Below are 14,747 nucleotides of genomic sequence, written 5' to 3' on the forward strand. Positions count from 1 at the left end.
TCTTTCGTTTCTCTGTCCCTTTTCATCTCCTTCTTGCTTACTTTATTTTATGCTTTTTATATTTATTCAACAACTGCAGTCCTTTTGTTCTTTCATAGTTTGTTTTAGTTACGATATATGTCCGTCTGTATGCATTGGTATGCATGTACGTAAGTATTTAAGTGGAGTTTTGTGTGTTTTTAGGTTAGTATTGTTTAGAGATACATTTAATGTTTGTTATTGCTTTTCATTGCTGCGTTTTTTTGCTATTATTTGTGTCCATGTATGTTAATGCATACCTATCTCTTTCTTACTTACCAGATCCGTAAGTATTGTTGCATCAAATACTTGCATGTTCATCTATACCTATATTGTTATGCTGTTTATATTATCAACTGTATATATGTTTGCATATATATATATATATATGTAGCTGTAAAATTCTATATATTTAAAAGTGCATATTGATGTGCATTACTAACATTATTTTAATGGCCGCACAGATGTATATCTACTCCTATTCATACACGCATAAGTATCCATTACTCCTTTATTAAAGTATTTCATATACGTCCTTTACTTTTCATATTAAAAAAAAAAAAGCACAAAAATGTTTCAAATGTTTTTTTGGATTTAAAAGCTTAACATAAGTTTCGAAGGTTAAACAAGAAAACATATTTTCTCTACTCTTATTTAATATAACAAAAAAAAATTGTTATTTTAAAACTTTGAAGCATTTAAAAAATCAGCTATGAAGCAATATTTTATAAAAGTTTTTATTTGAAAATTATGAAAATTGATGAAAAAAATTCAATGAAAATTATTATTATATGGCTTTTCGACTCCCCTTAGAAAAAAGCCCTCTTGTGATAGTTTACAAAAGTATCATCATTAAGTTTGATTTCTTAAGTGTTAAGAACATAGTTTCTTTTTTCAAGCTTTGAATCGGTCGAATTCTGTGCAAAAAAAGTAGAAAATGCCCAATGCAGGAAACCTAAATTTTATTGTTTATTCGGAAGGTGTTCCAATATCCCACCACCAATAACAAACGATACAATTAAGTCATAAAACGAGGTCAGGTCTATATATAATGATTTTTTGACTGAAATTGGAAATCGAGAATCGTTGAATAGAACTCTGTGAAAAGAACAAAAAGTAAGAAAGTAATGTTCCGCATTCATATTATAATGCCAATACCAAGTCAATCTAATCACCGACCCATTAAATTAGTACTGGGAGCTATTATCAGCAGACCAGTATTAATGAGTTTTAAACGTTTCGAGTGAGTTACTAATAATTTTATTTAGACTAAAATGAAAATTTGAGAGAAATTTTAACTGTGTCGGAGCTTGATCCTTTTTTTCAATTTTATATAGACAACGTATCTTCATGTGGAGAGGGCGCAGACTAATTTTTATATTCTGTTTGTTTATCGTATGAGTAGAACGAAGAAAAGGTCAGAAAGGTGAAACCAACTAAAAAATTAATCACTTATTAGTTTGTGTGGCTGATTTCTTCCATTCTTAAACGAAAATAATTGGTCCTCCATAAAATAAATGAGCAAAAATTCACAAACTTTTGTTTAAACCAACAAAAGTGCTTTCAGTTGACACTTTACCTTGGGTGTTTCTTCTGATCGACTTAGCCCATTTTCGACACCGACTTGTGTGCAAGAACTTTCAATATTTCTGCCAAAGCTCGAAAACTAGATATCTTTATTTTTGCAACTATGAAAGTGCCAGTAACATACATCGATATAGACATGGGTAGAGCGATTAAGAATTTGGCGCTGATCATGAATAGTATTTACTTTGGAGAATCTGAAGCTTCCTTTTAGGTATTGCATCCATTACGACTAAATGAGTATACCTCCATCTTTCAGAAGTGGATATAAAAATTCAAATATGAGAAACGCTAGTTATTCGCAAATTTGGTAGCCATGGCAAACATTGACAAGCGCCATATCTCCAAACACAATGACAGATCTATCAGCGTCTATGCCCCAACTGATTAAATAATCAAAATTGGTGAATAAGCTTGCATTCGTTAACTTTGGCGTGTGATGCATAAAAACGATGTATGTTACGGGAATGAATGGCAACAGTCGAACAGAGTAGATTAGAAGTCAATCAAGTGTAGATATCGGAATTAGTGGTTAATTTTTGATAAATAAAAGCAAAACTGACACAAAATAATGTCTAATACTTCCACATGCTACTGAAAATCGACTAATAAACAAAATTTTGTTGACCAGTCTACATCGAGTTTTTCTATGCCATCTAAAAGTACTACTTACCTGATCCATTTTAACGGCTTTTCAACGATTAGGGATTGGGAATTGGGATAAGTCTACTGCCATATACGCGCAGTCTTAAATTTATCCACTTTGCAAGTAAGTTGCAATATCTTATTGATTACTTTCGTCTTCGTTTCTGCATAGTTAAATTGATTTCCATATACCAAGCAAACTTATTAAAAATTATAACGCTATTAAAAAAATGTCATCGACCGTTAAATTACACTTGATACACACAATTGAACTCTGTTTTTCGGCATTCAATTGGCAAAATTAAATGCAACTTGTCCCGTCCTTGGCAAAAGGGTGCGCACAATTTCATTGTAGCTACTAATTACTTATTATACTTATTATTACTTATAATTCGTATGTTTTGCAAAAAAAGGCTTTGCTACTAAAAATTATGTCTTTTAATTAACAATGGTTTTAAACGATGGTTTGTTATCCGTTCAGATAGTTCTTTTTTTCTTTCGACGGTGGCCACAATGTAGGTCTATTTTTGGATTAGTTCTTGTTTTCATACGAGATTGGTATTCTTTTTTTTTCGTTTTTTATTAATATGATCAATCAGTCAGAGTACGTCGCTTACTCGTATAACACGGTGATTGAAGAGATGAAGAGAGGAAACAGAAAGAAATAAGGAAGTGACGGCCGCACCATACTGAATGTGTGCCCAATCGATAAGTTTTGTGCATAACATAGCTTCGACTTGAAAAAACTCTTCCGTACTTGGGATTTGAACCCGCGAATACTGACTTAGTAGTTCTTATCTACTCGGCTACTCAGGCGGGAACGGATAAGGTCCTTGCGTTGGATGCCACCAATTTGGATGATCATTCAATTTGTTTTACAAAGATTCAGTTTTATTGATACCATCGCCAGAAATTTATTCACACTTATCTTAGCCATCTTAGCAAACGTGTTCTCACCAAACTTGCAAGAGATGACATTCGCCATTGCCTTCAAGTGCTTGTGCATGTATTTTGATCATTTTTTCACCTAGAAAAGGTATTTATTGACAAAAATTGATATAATATACATTAATCAAAACATTTTCCATCATTTTCTACAACTTTTTTCCATCATTTCGGCAATATGGCAATATTGTGTTAAAAGAACGACATTGCCTCGGCAATAATCCAATCACCGACTCATTTTCGCATTTGTTCAGCATTTCGAAAACGTGTTTCAGTCGAGCCATGCTGTATCGATCTAAACATGTGGCAATCAGAAGGCGCTATGATGAGTACGGTGGGTGTGGCAGAACTTCCCGCAGGCAATACGACGGTGTTTCCTTAAAAACTTTTGCACCGTGTGGCCGAGCGTTGTCATGAAAGACGATGACTCTGCGTGTGTTTATCACTGTTGGTACTCTTTTTTGCAGCAACACATCGTCAACTGTGTTCATTGACGTCGGCAGACATCTTCAGTAACGATATTATTCGGTTTCATCAGCTCGTAACAAACTACACTTTGCTGATCCTACCATATTAACAGAAAAACTTTGTGGCCATGAATGTTCCGCTTCGGTGTCGAAGTGGATGGCTCGCCCGGACTAACCCATGGCTTTTTGCGCTTCGGTTTGTCAGAATCCATCCACTTTCCGTGGCCGCCGGTCACAATAAACCACAAAAAGCTTCTCTCTTTTGCCTGGTAAGCAATCAAACCGTGATATTGAAGAGATTCGAAATGGCATTTCCAGTCAATTTGCATGGTAGTCATTCTCTCACTTTTTGAAACTTGCAAACATCTTGGCACAGTTCACACATCAACTGCTAAGTGCTTTGAGAATTTGAGCTGCAGTTTTGACCAATAAGTTTTGCAATGCACTCTCTTTGGTCCTTTTTGGTCCTCCATCTAATTTCTTGGAGCCGCAATACTATCACCTTCTAAAAGTGTTTGTTTAGCCTCGGTAGCAGTTTTCTTTACATGAAACAACAAAAGTAATGAATGTCGAAAATGCAATTAAAAGGAAAACTCTTATTTTATATAGAGAAAGGTCAAAATAACCGAATTTAATCGTTGTCTACATTGATAGTCGCTTCTTTATCATTTTTATCAATTGCTAGCGATGATCAAAACACATGCAAGCATCTAATGCTGTATTACCAATAGTTGGGTTGTTCGGCTGCCTATAAGGCATGCGGGAGTTTCTTGTTGAAAACAAAGTTTGAATGCCAGTTTACCCTAAAATTATGTCAACAATACGTGGCAGCATAACGTATCAGCATCAGTTACTTAATGTTAAACTTCCCGCGTGTTATCTTCATGTTCACTTTTCCGGAAAAATTTCAATGATTCGATCAATACAACGATATTCCAAGTACCGTAAATTGATGCTATTATGCGCGCTTTCTAAAATGCATTTTACTCTACGATTAAATAATACATTATAGCAAATCGCTGCATATTATTGAATAAATGTGCCACTACTGCGTCCATTTAATAACTGACCGATACCTAATTCACAGGCTAAAACTGTGTACATCCATTTGATTAGAGTTTCTCTGGTATCAATCTAAATCAGGTAGAGCAAGTGAATCATTAGTTTGCAATGAGTATTATTTACCCCGCACCTTAAGTGTTCTTTTATGAATTGCGATTGTGCCAACGGGATCTTTGCTATGTGAACTTCAGTGTGTATGATATGTTCACCTATAAGTTCAGATCAATGTAGATTTCAAATCGTAAGTTATAGTCTAAAGTTTGATGTCCTTAAAGTTTTTTAAGTTTATTCTAACATCCTTGCTTTTAATATTATTGAGAAAATCACGGCTCTTTTCAGTTTTTTATCGTAAATCTAATTGAAAGGACAAGCTTAGAAGAGGTTAAATAGATTTCCTAACAAAGTTATCGGTCGACATTTCTACAAATTGAATAACAAGAACAGTATAGCATTATTTTATAGCGATGAGTACAAAAATATTGTTTTACATAGTAATGTAACAGTAAATCATTGCAAAACATTCGTTGCAAATAAAATATTTGCTGAAAATGTGCAAAAAGAAAAAGAGGTAAACAGGATATCACCCACACTTACATTCAAGGCAAGAAAAAGAAACAAATCGCCAGCGTACTTAAGCAATTTTTAACAATTTATTATAAATTTTCAACAAGAGTTCACTAAAAACGTAAGAAAAAGAAATGCTAACCATAGTTAAACAAATAAAATTGCGAAGGTATGTTAAAATGGTTAGGTCTTAAGTCGCTCATACATCTATCCATTGAAGTACGTACAATACACAACATGACAAACCGTCCCAGAATGTTGTAGAGAAACGAGTGAAAAATGTATTCAAAACAGTTCTGATACCATTATAACAACCCATTTGCCTAAGTAAACAAATGTTTTTTAAAAATATATGTAAATATATGTACGCCTAAATGTATTTGGATGACTGACTGCTCATATACTCATGCGTTGAAACGTGTATTCTTGCAAGCGCACGCAAAGATACATTAGCGTTTAGCTGAAAACGTTATGTACGTATGTGTATAAGTAATTGAGAAAAAGAACAAAAATACGAACATCAATAATTGTTCGAAGGAAATCAGAAAAAAGTTAATAGCAAATGAAAGAAGACAGAAAAGAGAAACTAAAGCTTTCGTGAAATGTTGAAGTTAGCGGATATGGTTACGGAAAGCATTTCCGCAATACCTTAACATACCAACGAAGATTTTAATAATTTTTGAATTTTTATACCCACTACTATATATATATATATATATATCTTTTTTCCATAATGTATGTAACACCCAAAACAAAACTTCAGAGTCCCTATAAAACGTATATATTCTTTTCTTTATCAGCATGAAATTCTGAATTGATGTAGCCATGTTTGTCCGTCTGTGTGTCTGTGATGTATTTATTGTTTGCACTTTCCTGGGCACAAAAATGAAGATATCGACCTCAAATTTGGTAGAAACATTGAACACATTCGAAGCACGCAAGCTGGTATTGAAAATGGGCCAAATTGATCAGGCAGTGAAACATAAACTGATTTTTGATAATTTTTCTCACTTTTTTGAGGTTTTGTTTACTTGTTTATCATAACGCAAATAGGACAAAATTCTTAAAACTATTTTGTACATCCCTCAAATGAAGATATATTATCTGCCTTAAAATATGTTAATTTTAAAATGAATATGGTAGACACCGGAATTAATTCTTTTTTAAATAATATCAGCTGATAACGCTATCAAATAAAATATCTTGGAGAGTAGAACGCAAAAAGCATCGTGGCGGCTTTGCGATATTCAGCCCCCGCCAAATACAACTTTATTTGTTGTATACTGGTTTTATTTAATGTAGTAGTAGTTTTTACTATATATCGGCTATATATCGGTACCTTGTTGTGGGGTGGAATATTACGCCGATTAGAAATTAAACATTCGAACTACACAGTACGATTTGTTGATGTTTATGCTTAAAGGGATAGTAGATGGCTTTGGATATGTTTTTGATAGTGCATGTAATAATTAACACCATCTGTGGGAGAACTACCAGTCTGTGGGTCGACACTGAAAAACTGAAATTGATTTAACCTCAACATAATTGCCAAAAAATCAGTGACAATAACAGACGGCATTTACATTATCGCTGAGATGCTCTCAATCACATTAGAGACGGAATGTACGCTACGCCACAAGAAATGCACCCAGTTTGTTCTTTACGATAAAGCACCCTAAGCGTAAGAACGAAAATATATACTGAAATAATTTCGACAAAGGATTGTTTCAACTTAACAATAAAATATCTCCTTCTCCACGATATTCGTTACAAAACATATGTAGCGCTGCCAAGAGATCTTTTTAATATAGGTTTGCTCGCTGTACACGTATGTGCTTGCGAATTTTCGGATACGTAAGCTTTTTTCTGCGAAAAATTTCGCGAACCTTTCCAATGACACGTACATAGTCTATATCGCACTTATTAGATATTCACGTTTCCTTTGATGTAAAATGCATCAATATTCATAAATTTAAAGTATTGCCTCAAAATTCTTCAACACCATATCAGACATTTTTTATTTCTAAAATTGAAGCATTTCATAATCCGAAATAATAAATCCCGGAGTTTCTTTTCGCACCGTAAAGAACATAAGCATTTGTTTTGCCACGACTATAATATTTGCTTATAGAACGTTGGCAATTGATTCCAACTCCACAAAAAATGACTGGAACTTTTAAGTGAAAAAAGTGTCGCGAAAAAACTAAACACGGGACGTAAACGGCTTACAATTATATCGTTCCTAAGATTATTTTCTTCTTTCCCGCCTAATTCGTAATATTTATTTCCTCAGCGTAATTTGTTAAAAAGAGGAAGACATTATCAAAAAGGATTTATTTTTATTCAGATTGAACAAAAAAGTTAAACGAAGTCTTTATCATAGAAAATAATGATAAAATAAATATATGTTGACACATGCTCTCGATACCTGCACACCATGGAAACACATATATGCAATCAAACGTATACATGCACAGTGCTTAAATAAATTTTAACAATTTTTTTTTGCTTTTCTTTTTCTCTTGGATACAACGTATGTCAAGTACTCATCACCCAGTCGTAGTAAACGGTTCAATGTGTGGCACAGACAGGTTATCAACGCATTTAATCGTCAAAATAAACAAAGAGAAATGAGAAAAAAAATAGAGAAAAAAGGCCGAAAGAGATACAAAGAAACCTGGTTTTATAAATACCGACAATTATATAACATAAATATTGTAAATTGCTTTTAATTACACAATTTACAAATATTACGCAATTAGAAGAAGCTCTCTATTACCTTTTGTGTCATTATTTCCTGACGCTTCAAATATTTTTTTTTTTTTTTTTGTATACACATTTACAAAATCATTTTGGTGTAAGAAATATGCGTTTGTAAATATTATTATTATTATTATGCCGCGCTCCAACCATTCTTAAGAGTAAGAAATTTGTATACACCTTAAGAAGTTCACTTTCGAAAGTTAATAAATCTTTTAATATTTATAACTCACAAGCATATATTAAGTTTTTACGGATGTATGCAACACTCAGAAGGGGACTTGAGATAAATCCACTTTTTATATTATTATTATTATTATTATTATTATTATTATTATTATTATTATAAATTTCGCCAGAGAAATAAATTCTAAGACTAAACTCTTAAAAGCACTAGCATCTAAGGCTATCGGCTTTTTTATTAAAATCTCTACCGCACTTGAGATTCGAACCCACGACCATTGACTTGCTAGTCGAGATTCCTCGCTTTCGGCTACTCAAGCGGATGCGTTTGTATATAATATTAGGAGAAACGAAGAAAAGTCACTTGTTGAAATAAGTTGCTTTGTATCTGAATATTTATTAAATGCAATCTAACATAAGTGTTTTATTAGTAATTGATAATATCATTGCGAATTCCGTTAAAGAAGCGTCGAGGGAAGAAGCAATGATCTAGAAGAAGGAATATTTAACTCTGGGGCCCATTTATAGCTGTTGATATACAGTAAGTTCTGGCGTAACCTAAATATGTTACGCGATCGTAATTTCCAGATTGAAAGACTTTTGCATCATTTACGGACAGTTGTGAACTTAGCACTTGTTACAGCGGGTCGATAATTAAGATTGACTTAATGGAGAGTTTTTTCGAAATAGAGGTGAAAAATTTTAGAAATTTTAAAAATTAAAAAATGTTAAAAAATTTCGAAACACCTACACTGTAAATGTGCTCATATCTGGTTCTCTTCAAATGATGCTCTGCCAGCAATTTTCAGATGAAAATTAAATCAAAAGAAATTCTGGTTAGGGACCTGTGAAGCTTTTAAAGAAATAATTAATTTTTGAGTTTGGAGAAAAATGATTACAGGCAAAGTTTAATTGCATTCAGTTCAATAGAGTCTGAGAGAAAAGACAGTCTGTCTTAGCAATTAAGAAAGAGGCTAAGCTTGGTCTATACTAAGCTTGTTAGCATTGCTCACTCAATTGCACGGCAAAGCTAGAATTGCGTCGGTCAGTACACTCAATTTGTTATATCAATATGTTATCTACTGATTGCCAGCACATTTTAGAGTAATTACTGTACATATTCCATGTTATTTATGTTATTTATTGGTAATTGTATAAATATATATGTAACCACATCCGTTGATTGGAGAAGAGCTTTTGAAAATGCTGATCTTATTCTAGTAAACCTTGTAATTGCGACTTCAGCAGGGGAAGTGAAAAGAAAAATAGATGAAAGTGATTGAATCGGTTAGACCGCACATGTTAGCTAAAAATTTATTTGATGTAATGTATAAAATTTTGATTCCAATTTGTATCTCATTTATTTCCATTTTACTTGCAACTAGGCACACTATAATATATTAAAAATGAACTGGAAATGAGTTGGAAGTAAAGTTTGATAGTTAATGTATGTCAGTATTTAGAAACTGATCCTAATCATTTCTGAGCTAAGTCTGCAGGTGGTTTTGGTAAATGGTAGGAGGAGAATGATATGAGGTTTTCGAAAATATTTTTACCGTATCGACGAAAGTGTTTCCTCGAGGTTGTTTTAGTATTTAATGAATTGTGGGCATGTATGTTGACAGATTATAAACATTTTGTTGTCTAGGGTTCTGAAACGATACAAGGATATTTGTACCAAATTTCTGCTTCTTGCCTTCATTTTTACTACCGTCGTAATGCGACTAAAATTATGGGCTTACCTGATATTTGGTGCAAAGCTGTAATTTGCTACGGTATCGCAAAGAAAGCCGAACAACAAAAAAAAAAAAAAAAAAATTGGTTTGCGGGAGGTATCAGATTTACGTTTCGTTTTTAAAATGCCTGAAGAACTTTTCTCATAACATTTCAAAAATCATCTTTTTTTTGTGCGCTTAATTAATGCTTTCAATCTTTTAAAGCATTTAGAAGCAACCTATTATGTGAACGAAATTTTTTCCATTTCGATTTCGATTTCTTCCTCAAGTACAAAGTCTACCTATGTCATTTGAACCTCTGTTGGGTAGTTACAATCGAATCTATTATCTATTCATTTCGAAGTTTTCTAATATATATAAGTAGATGTCTTTAGAAAGTGTTTACGTTCTTTGGAAATCAATTTCAAACAAAAATACGTTAATGAAACTTTTTGCCGTCATTGGGACGACTACTCAGCGGATATGAGACTGATAGCGATTTGATGGGTGTCAGCATCTCTGAGCCAAGAAATTGAAAGTGTATGATGACGAATTTGATGCTAACTATAAGTTTGACTACAGAGCTCTATATATTTTTCTGTTATTTTTTCTGTCATTTCCCAGCCCGATAGGGGTGAAATACATGCTTTTGTTTTTAGCAGTTGCAGCAAAAGCAAAAATTAGACAAGGAAAGCATATGAAGAAGAAAATTTTTACGTCTTCTAAATCTAGAATTGCAGACTAGTTGGAAAAAAAAGGCAAAAAAAAGGAAATTTTCAAAGCGGACCGCATGACAATTTCTATCTATTTTTCGCTCTTTTTTTATGCATTCTTGAGAATAACTTTACACTAACTTTCTCTAAAAAATAAACCATATTTTTGTCAAAATATTATTTCGCTTTCGATTATTATATCCGTCACGCAAGAATGAAAGATGTATTCAGTTTGTCAAAACGTTTGCAACCGCCAGAAGGAAAATTCAGAGATCCCACAAAGTCAATATATCCTTGACCACTATAAAATTTTGAAGCAACTTAAGTCTGTTCGTTTTGCCGTCTGCTTAATGCCTATTTTAAACATTCCCATCGCCACAAAAATGAAACTATCGATTTCAAATTTGGCAAAAACATTGAAAGTTTTTGCACCCAAGTTAGTATTGAAAATGGGCCAAATTGGTTGAAGGACACGCTTATACTACCGCCCAAGCTGAGAACACCTCCGCTCTTCAAATAGAACAAAAGTGTGGTTTTTTGCTTATTACTCGCAAACCACAGCATATAAATCTACAAAAATTTGAACGTAAATGGGAAAAATTCTTGACCACTTTAAAATTTAGAATGCACCTGAATACGTCCGTCATCTGTTCATTTGCTCGCAAACATTATCTCCAGCACAAAAGCGAAGACATCGCCTACAAATTTGCAAACAAAACCTGATAGTGACCCGAACCCTTCAAAGGACACAATAGTAACGCCCACATACCTAGGCAACAACAACTATGAAGACCTTGTCCTTCCGTGTTTTGTGCTTGTTACTCATAAAGTACAAAACGCAAATTATATAAATTTCCACTATTATTCCGGAAATAGTAAAAAGCAACCTGGCCAATCCAGCATTATAGAGTATGCAAATTAAGTTCTTTCGTCTTTTTTAGAATAACGGTAATGATCCACAACTGAATTTAAGTTTCTTACTTGTTAACATTATTTATCAACAAACGATTGCCAATATATATTGTAAAGGACCATGTTGAAAATTCTCCGCGGTTTGTTTTGCAGGACAGTGTTGATGTCTATATATCGGGCAACACTCACTTAATTGTCTCAAACGAATATGTGCTTAAAAGGTCACATTTCGGTTTACATTTTTGGTGCAGAGAGTTTTCTAAGTTGTTGTTCGTGTAAAAAGTTATATTGATTTGAAAATGAGTGAAATATCTGAAGAAAAACGTTATATGATGCTTTTTTTCCTAAAAAAAAGCTAAAAGCGCTGTAAAAACAAAATTTGTGACGTATAAGGTGAGAATGCTTTCCGCTCCGGAAATTTTGAAGTCAAAAGATGCATCTCGCTTTGGTCGGCCAGTCACTGAAAAAGTCGATGAAATTTTGCAACTGCTGGGCCAACATCGGTACGCAAACTGCTAGGAAATAGCACAGGCACTAAACATCAGCCACACGACAGCTTGAAATTTTTCGAAAAGACCAGGCTATAAGAGCAAGCTTGAAACTGCGGAAAAAACCAGCAAGATTTTTCAATAACGCCTATTATACAATTCAAAAACTTCGAAATGAAAATATAATTCAATATTTATAAATTCAAAAGATAAGGCAAAAAAAAAACCTTATTAAGCTAATAAAAATAAAAATATGATACGCTAATGTACACTAAAATTGACAGAAAATGGTTCAAAGAAGGTTCAGAAAGTTTTCCCAACTTTAATCCAATCTTTAATATATGCACTTAGCCCTATCACAATAGATGAGTACATCTATATAGGTACACAACTAACGAGCAATAACTCAGTTCGTGCTTTTTTTTTTAAAGGGAATTGCCGTATCAGAAAATGGAACGCCCCTGTAAAAGTCGTTCAAGTGTTTACAAGCTACGTTGAACGGCAAAAAAGCGCATCATTTGTGCGTCATTGAGAGAGTCTAACTGGAACATGGTACATGGTATAAAAGTGAGATGCAACGTTTCAAGATTGTAAAGACTAAGCAAAAATGGGAAACTAACGTCTCGCTGTATTAAGCTAAGCACCTACGTCATTCCTAATACGTACGTTTTATCTTGAGTACCGGAAAAATCAATTCATTTTAAGCGATGTTGACAGGATGCGTAACCCAGGCAAGGCAAAAAAGGGGAACCGATATTGAACTAACCTCACACTATCTATCTGAGAAGAATAGCTTGGAGTTCGGAAAAGTAACTCATATTACAGAATAGGTCGTACAAGTGCCACCTACAAACTTTTTGTTAAGTAGGGATAATCAAACTTGTTCGGTTAACATTTTATAAAGTTTAACGGACTTTATGCTTTCTTAACAATTCATTGAATATGGAGATTAAAGTTCGTTTTTTGATCGACTGGAATACCAAGATCGATATAGGACACCGTTATGCCGTGAGCATCAATTGTGTAGGTGTAATCAACGGCGAATGATCCAGAGAATCACATCTTTTTGCACTAGAAAAGGTTCAGTGACATTAGATTTATTCTGTAAGTAAGTTACTAATAAGAATTTTTACATCCATTCCGCTTCGAATAGACTGAAATAGCTCAATATCATCTGTACAAGCGTTAAAATATTATTGTGCTGAACGACACCAGAAAAATCGTTAATAAATAAAATAAAAAGTAAGCGACGTAAACGCTACCTTGTCGCACACTAGAAGAAAGGTAGAGGTATTTGTTCGGAATAGACAATTTTATACACTATTTTTTATATGCGATTAGATAAGTACGAGGAAAACCCTTTGGCTAAACAAGGAGGCTATCACATTTAATCCGCGGTATTCGCGGTATAAACGAATTCAAATATTTCCACGTTTCCTTAGGTATTAGGGACAGTAGGGAATGCATATGAGATTTTTATGATTTTTAACCATTATATGAATTAAAAATTTCTACGCGAAGATCATCAGTCATTGCGATCGTTGGATTTGCCGCAAAATACATAGAGGGGCACAAATAATTCATTCGTAATTTTACCCTTATCAAGAATATATATCCAAGACATGAGAATTTTACTTTGTATCAAAACCATGCTGCCATGCTTTTAATTTAAGCGGAAATTTCAAGCACGAGAAATAGTGTGGTTGCCTTGAAATACAACAAAACTTTTAGTAACCTTTTAAGGCGAATATAAAACACAATATATAAAAATATTATTTTAAGTACACTTTTATATTTACTAAGTGGGATGTATAAGTATTACTAAATAAGAATCCTATACAATTGCGAGATTAATTTCAAGCTAAACGTGGAATGAATAAACAGCTTATAGGGCTTGGGCCGATTAAGCGAACCCATTCAGCGTAATAAAATTTTCTGTGTATTAGACTTTATTATGCTTTATTTGAAAATATTATTATTTTCGTTTGAATGGTAAGAGCACACAAGTAATCCAAAATCCCTGCATTTATTTGTAATGACAAAATCCTGCTTTATGAAACCTTCAAATACATTTTTCGCATTAAAAATGTAAAAATATAATCACATATCAAAAAAAGTGTACAATATGAATCTCTTTGAGACCATTTTTTACATTCCGTGAAGAGCAAATTTCCAGCAACTAATTAATAAGTGAAAAAACTAATTCGATAAAATCAAGTCAAACCTTCAAGCTAATGATAAATGTCTGTACAAAATTTGCGTTGCCTAGTTTTCGATGTTACGAACGGCTACAACCGAGGATACCAGCTTGATGGATATATGTTCCTTAGAGTACGATTAATTTTAAACCACAAGGGAAAAATGTTATGAATAGAAAAAATTTTAACAAAAGAAAAGTAATAATTAAAAAAGAAGCTGAAATGTTACAGCCGTTCAAATCTGACTATTAAATACCCTGCAACATGTCGACTTGTACACTTCCTCGTCCGTCTTTGTCATAGTATATCAAAAATAATAAATTGCTGCCATATCCAGGCTTAATCTTTGTAAAGTCCTCTATATAGGAAGCACGGTTAGGGGATTAAAAGAAAGATCCGATCCCATACAAATCTTCCATTTTCATATTAGACATACTGTCTAAATATTAATATTTACCGTAACTCTTTTCCGAAATATATTAAATATCGCACA

This window comes from Glossina fuscipes, unplaced genomic scaffold (genome assembly GCF_014805625.2).
Source record: "Glossina fuscipes isolate IAEA_lab_2018 unplaced genomic scaffold, Yale_Gfus_2 61, whole genome shotgun sequence".
In the NCBI taxonomy this organism is placed as follows: domain Eukaryota; kingdom Metazoa; phylum Arthropoda; class Insecta; order Diptera; family Glossinidae; genus Glossina; species Glossina fuscipes.